Raw genomic sequence first — 6,742 nt, 5'->3', positions numbered from 1 at the left:
AAGCTTTACCAAACCGCACCTGCGCTCCTCCTTCCGCACATGTGATCTCGCACCTGCGGTCTCCCCTCCGCGGGTGCAAAAACACCAGAAAGCAGAAAATCTTCAGCAACTAGCCTAAGTCCAAATTCAATCCGTTAAGCTTCTGAAACACACCCGAGGCCCCCTGGACCTCACCCAAACATACCAACAAGTCCTAAAACACCATACAAACTTATCCGAGCCCTCAAATCACATCAAACACTGCTAAAAACACGAATCACCCTCCAATTCAAACTTAATGAACTTGAAACTTTAAATTTATACAACCGATGCCAAAACCTATCAAATCACATCTGATTGACCTCAAATTTTGCACACAAGTCATAATTGACATTACAGACCTACTCCAACTTCCGGAATCGGAATCTGACCCCGATATCAAAAAGTCCACTACCAGTCAAAATCTTCAAAAATTTGACTTTCGCCATTTCAAGCCTAAATCAGCTACAGACCTCAAATTCACAGTCCGGACACACTCCAAAGTCCAAAATCACCCAACGGAGTTAATGGAACTGATGAAATTCCATTCCGGAGTCGCCTTCACATTGTTCCGACTACGGTCAAAATCCTTGGGCTTAAGCTTATGTTTAGGGACTAAGTGTCCCAAAACAGTCCAAAACCAAAAACAAAACTTCCCGACAAGTCACATAAGTAGAAAAAGATACGGGGGAAGAAGTTAATAGGGGATCGGGGCTATTACTCTAAAAATAACCGGCCGGGTCATTATATTCTCCCTCTCTTAAAACAATCGTTCGTCCTCGAACGAGCCTAAAGATATACCTGAAGTGGTGAAAACTGAGGATAACGGCTGCGCATATCCTGCTCGGTCTCCCAAGTCGCCTCCTCGACCGGCTGACCCCTCCACTGAACCTTCACGAAAGCAATGTTCTTTGACCTCAGCTTTCGAACCTGCCTGTCCAAAATAGCCACTGGATCCTCAATATAAGATAGATCCTTGTTCAACTGGATTGAGCTAAAATCTAGAACATGAGACGGATCACCGTGATACTTCCGGAGCATAGAAATATGAAATACCGGCTGAACTCCTGCTAGACTGGGAGGTAAGGCAAGCTCATAAGCAACCTCTCCAACTCTCCGCAACACCTCAAATGGACCAATAAACCTTGGGCTCAGCTTGCCCGTCTTCCCGAACCTCATAACGCCCTTCATAGGCGAAACCCGGAGCAAGACCCGCTCTCCAACCATGAATGCAACATCGCGAACCTTCTGATCCGCATAACTCTTCTGTCTGGACTGGGTTGTGCAAAGTCGATCCTGAATCACCTTCACCTTATCCAGGGCATCCTGAACCAAGTCTGTACCCAATAATCTAGCCTCACCCGGCTCGAACCAACCCACTGGAGACCAACACCGCCTACCATACAGAGCCTCATACGGTGCCATCCGGATGCTCGATTGATAATTGTTCTTGTAGGCAAACTCCGCAAGTGGCAAGAATTGATCCCAAGAACCTCTAAAATCTATCACACACGCACTGAGCATATCCTCCAGTATCTAAATAGTGCGCTCGAACTGTCCGTCCATCTGAGGGTGAAATACGGTGCTTAGCTCAACCCGAGTACCCAACTCCTGCTGTACATCCCTCCAGAACCGTGATGTAAACTACATACCCCAGTCAGAGATGATAGATACCGGTACACTATGAAGCCTGACAATCTCGCTAATATAAATTTGAGCTAACTGCTCGGAAGAATAGGTAGTCATCACAGGACTGAAATGAGCTAACTTGGTCAGCCTATCCACAATCATCCAAACTGTGTCAAACTTCCGTTGAGTCTGTGGGAGCCCAACAACGAAATCCATAGTGATTCACTCCCATTTCCACTCCGGAATATCTATCTTCTGAAGCAATACACCTGGCCGCTGACCCAATGGAGCTAATGGAGCTGACAGAACTCCATTTCGGAGCTAATGACCCAATGGAGCTAATGGAGCTGACAGAACTCCATTTCGGAGCCGTCTTCATACTGTTCCAACTACGGTCAAAATCCTAAGGCTTAAGCTTCCGTTTAGGGACTAAGTGTCCCAAAACACTCCAAAACCAAAAACAAAGCCTCCCGACAAGTCACATAAGAAGAAGAAGATACGGGGGAAACAGTTAACAGGGGATCCAGTCTATTACTCTCCAAACGACCGTTCGGGTCGTTATATCCGGTTTTGTCCCAAATGGGTTTTACGGTAAGGTTTTTAATGAGGCAACAAGTAAATCGTGCTAAGTTAGAATCGAAGGCCGGTAATGAACCGGTGAAGATGATCACAACAGCATTTGAGGCCTCTCTTTGATCAACCCCGAACACTGGGGGCGTTACCCTCTGATATCGACTTTAGCATGGAAAAAGTCCTCAAGATTGAAGGGTCTCGATCGATAGGATTCAATGTAAGGGACAAACGGTTAAATAAAGCGTGCCCACATAGACTACTCAAACCCTGACACAAAGCATGTGTATTACTATTATGCACAAGAATAAAGAGAAGTCTCTCCTTGCAAACATCTTGTTCTTTAATTTTTTTTTCTTTGCATTTCTTAAGGAATTCCCTACTTCCGATCCCCTGAAGGTTTCGAGCCTAAGGGCCGCCTTAACCCGAGTTTGAACAATCACTCAGGGACTGCCGTCCGAAAACAAACTCGGACAGTCCAAGCTATTAGACCTCGGGAGCATAAGACCTATAAGGCAACCCCTGAATTTCAAAGACCACAGCTGCTCCTACTCGGGGACTGTTATCTTAGGCAAGCCCGGATAACTCGGGAAAGCAAGCCCATTGGGCGACACCCGAACTAAAAAGGCTACGGCCATATTAACACGGCTCGGAGACCTCGATAGTATAAGACCTATAAGGCAACCCCCGAATTCCAAAGGCCACGGCCATCCCCATTCGGGAATTGTTATCTTAGGCAAGCCCGAATAACTCGAGAAAGTAAGACACCTGAACTAAAAAGGCTACAGCTATATAACACGGCTCGGAGACGTCCGAGACCCGTAATAAAAACAACGCCTTCAAAAAAAAACGGTTCTAAAGCCTACCCTCGGCAAACTATAATCTAAATTACTTACTTTGGGAGAAATTTTTCGATAACACCGAAATCCTAGGATGCCTTAAAACAGAATAATGTAAAGGCAAGGTTATGCTTACTTTTCATGTTCCATTTCTCAGGAAATGGCATATCCTTGGCCGGGATTAAATCTGAGGCCTTCACACAAATGAACCGACCCAACCAGCCTCGATCCCGATCCTTGTCGATGCTCGAGAATGGGGCCTTACTAGCCCGACGGGTAAGTTTTATTAATCCCCCTTGATAGAGTCGGGGACTGTACAGATGCATGAGATGATCGATGGTGAAGGGACACCCCTCAATTTTGTTTATGAAGAAGCAAAGGAGAATTACTATCCTCCAGAAAGAGGGATGAATTGGACTGAGGGTCACCTCGTACCTCTTACAGAAGGCGATGATGACCGGATCCAAGGGGCCCAACGTGAAGGGATAAGTGTAGACACTTAAAACCTCCATGTGGGTAGTGATCGCTTCCTCGGGCGTAGGCACCATGTCACGACCCAAAATCCTACCACAAGCGTCGTGATGACACTTAGTCTCTAAGACTAGGTAAGCCGATTACAATTACATTTCAAGCCATATTTTTTTGAAATAGATAATCGAAACCCACAACGGAAATAATTTACAAAAAACCTCCCAAGACTGGTAATACTGAGTCACGAACTCTAGCTGAATATATGCAATGATCTCAAGGATCGAGTGTACAATACTGTTCGAATAAGAGTGACAATACAATAAAAATGGAAAAACTCCAAGGGACTGCGACGGCCAAGCAGCCCTACCTTGAATCCTTGCGATCAACACACTAACTCTGCCCGAGTACGGTATCTCCAATACCTGCCTCTGCACAAAAATGTGCAGAAGTGTAGTATGAGTACACCACAGTCGGTACCCAGTAAGTATTAAGACTAACCTCGGTGGAGTAGTGATGAGGTACAGTCAAGACACTCACTAGTCAAATAATATGTGCAACATAGCATACAAAAATAATAGACAACAGATAACACTGATAGCAACAATAACCAACTAATGATATAAACAACAAGGCAGCAAAAATACCATAAATATTGCTCACGTGAATTATAAAGACAAGTGCAACCAATTAAACAAGTCCTTCAAAATATACATCTTTTATCTATAAGTTTTTCAAATAAAAATCTTTAGAATGTAATTCTTTCAATTTAATATATCCCGAATATACTTCCTCCAAATAAATATCTTACAAATGTAAATCTTTCAAGTAAATACCTCCCAATATATTTCTTTCAAATAAATATCTTTCGAATATAATTCTTTTAAATAAAAACCTTTCGAATATAATTCTTTTAAATAAAACCTTTCGAATATAATTCTTTCAAATAAAAACCTTTCGAATACAATTCTTTCAAATAAAAACCTTTCGAATATAATTCTTTTAAAAGAACCTTTCGAATATAATTCTTTCAAATAAAATCACAGGTGACACCTCACCTCAAAATCCTAAAAATCTCGGGTCTCAGCCACTTTCATATCTCACGGCACCTCGTACTCATATCTCTATCACAACCGCACAGAAAATTCACAAAGCATAAAACAAAATCATATAATGAAATGACTGATAAGTGAACAAATGAGAATTTACAGAAAGACAACAACACAACAAATAGAGGTAAACAACATGGGCGTTCCCGAGGTATCTCCTCGTAAACCCAAATGTAAATGCTCAACAGGGGGATCTCCCGAGGTACTGCCTCGTAGTCCCAAAGTAAATATGCAAGATAGGGGGATCTCCCGAGTAAACGCCTCGTAGTCCAAAAGTAAATATGCAGTACAGGGGGATCTCCCGAATAAACGCCTCGTAGTCCCAAAGTAAATATGCAAGACATGGGGTCTCCCAGGGTACCGCCTCGTAGTCCCAAAGTAAATATATAAGAGCAAGGACGGAAGAATAACTCAGCAAGAACAACCTCTTCTTAAATCCAAATTTTGATAAATATATTAACACCTCAATTTAAACTTATTTACTTAATTATTTGCAGATGAAAAATCCATAATGTGATTATTTTCAAGAAATGTCAAATCAACAAACACACGAAATTCACATAAAAATCCAAATGGTAATCACACCAAATTATCATATAAATTACAAACTAGAAAAACAAGGAATGAGGCATGACAATAAAGGATTTAATAAGTACCAATAATTTTCAATTTAATACTTAAGGGTGTCTAAGAATTTTAACCGACATAATTTACACATATAAATCAAGTACGTACTCGTCACCTCGCGTACACGGCTTTCACATTACACAAATGGCATATACAACTCAATGCCTAAGGCATAATTCCCCCACTCAAGGTTAGGCAAGATACTTACATCTTTGAAGTTAGGTCGATATTCCAAAATAGCCTTCTTGCTTTAATTGACCTCCAAACAACTCAAATCTATCCAAATTAATTGTATAACTTCATTAAAATTTATTGAAAATAATTTCAGATAATAAAACGTCGACTTAAAATTTCACATTAAAAAGTCAACCAAAAGTCAATGCGGGGCTCAGCTCTCGGAACCCGACAGAATTTTTACGAAATTCGAACACTCATTCCGATACGAGTTCAACCATACCAAATTTACCAAATTCCGATAACGAATCGTTTTTGAAAGATTTTGCAAAAATCTCATTTTCTTCCAATTGATTCACTAATAAAAGATGAAAATAATCATGGAATCATAAAATATAATGAAAATCAGGTAGGAAACACTTACCCCAATCCATTTGGTGAAATTCCTCTCAAAAATCGCCCAAATCCAAGTTTCCTAGCTCCAAAAATGTTGAAATGAGCTAAAAAAATAAAACTGCTCAATATAAACCCATTTGCCGTCAGTAAAAAGTCAATTTCCTGTCACTAAAAGTCTGCACCAGAACCTGCTTGCACCAGTAATTTAAAATTTCACTAAAAAGGCTCTAACTCCATCATACGAACTCGGAATTCGACGATTCTTGTTCCTATGAGTCAAAAATAATAATACAAACCTAGTCATTCAATCGAAACTCAATTCAGAGCTCATTTGCTCAATGCGATACCAATTTCGCTCGTTAGATAATTAACTCAAGTTTCGCGCTAAAAACCCAATCGCGACTTGATTAAATTAGACCAAACATTCCAGATCATTCCTATAATTCATTATCAAACTCCCGGAAGTTCTAAATCAAATTTCGATCTGTAGAACTAAAAATTGACCTTTAGATCATTACATGTTTATGCTCAAAACACCAAACTCTTCCAAACACTCTTCCAAAACTCATCCGAGCCCCATGAGACCCCAACCAAGTATACTAACAAGTCCCATAACATGACACAAACTTAGTCGATGCCTCAAATTATATTAAACAATACTAAAACACGAATCGCACCCCAATTCAAGCTTAATGAAAACTAGTGAATTCCAAATTCTACAGTCAATGCCGAAACCTATCAAATCAATCCGGAATGAACCCAAATTTTGTACACGAGTCCTAAATGATATAATGGAGTTGTTTCAATTTCCGGAATTGAATTTCAACCCCGATACCAATAAAGTCAACTCCCGGTTAAACTTTCTAAAAATCTTCCATTTTCCAACTTTCGCCAAAATGCGTCAAATTGTCC

The sequence above is a fragment of the Nicotiana tabacum genome, chromosome 11 (assembly GCF_000715075.1).
Source record: "Nicotiana tabacum cultivar K326 chromosome 11, ASM71507v2, whole genome shotgun sequence".
Lineage (NCBI taxonomy): Eukaryota > Viridiplantae > Streptophyta > Magnoliopsida > Solanales > Solanaceae > Nicotiana > Nicotiana tabacum.
The sequence above is the reverse complement of the archived record's forward strand: the minus strand, read 5'-3'. Positions refer to the sequence as shown.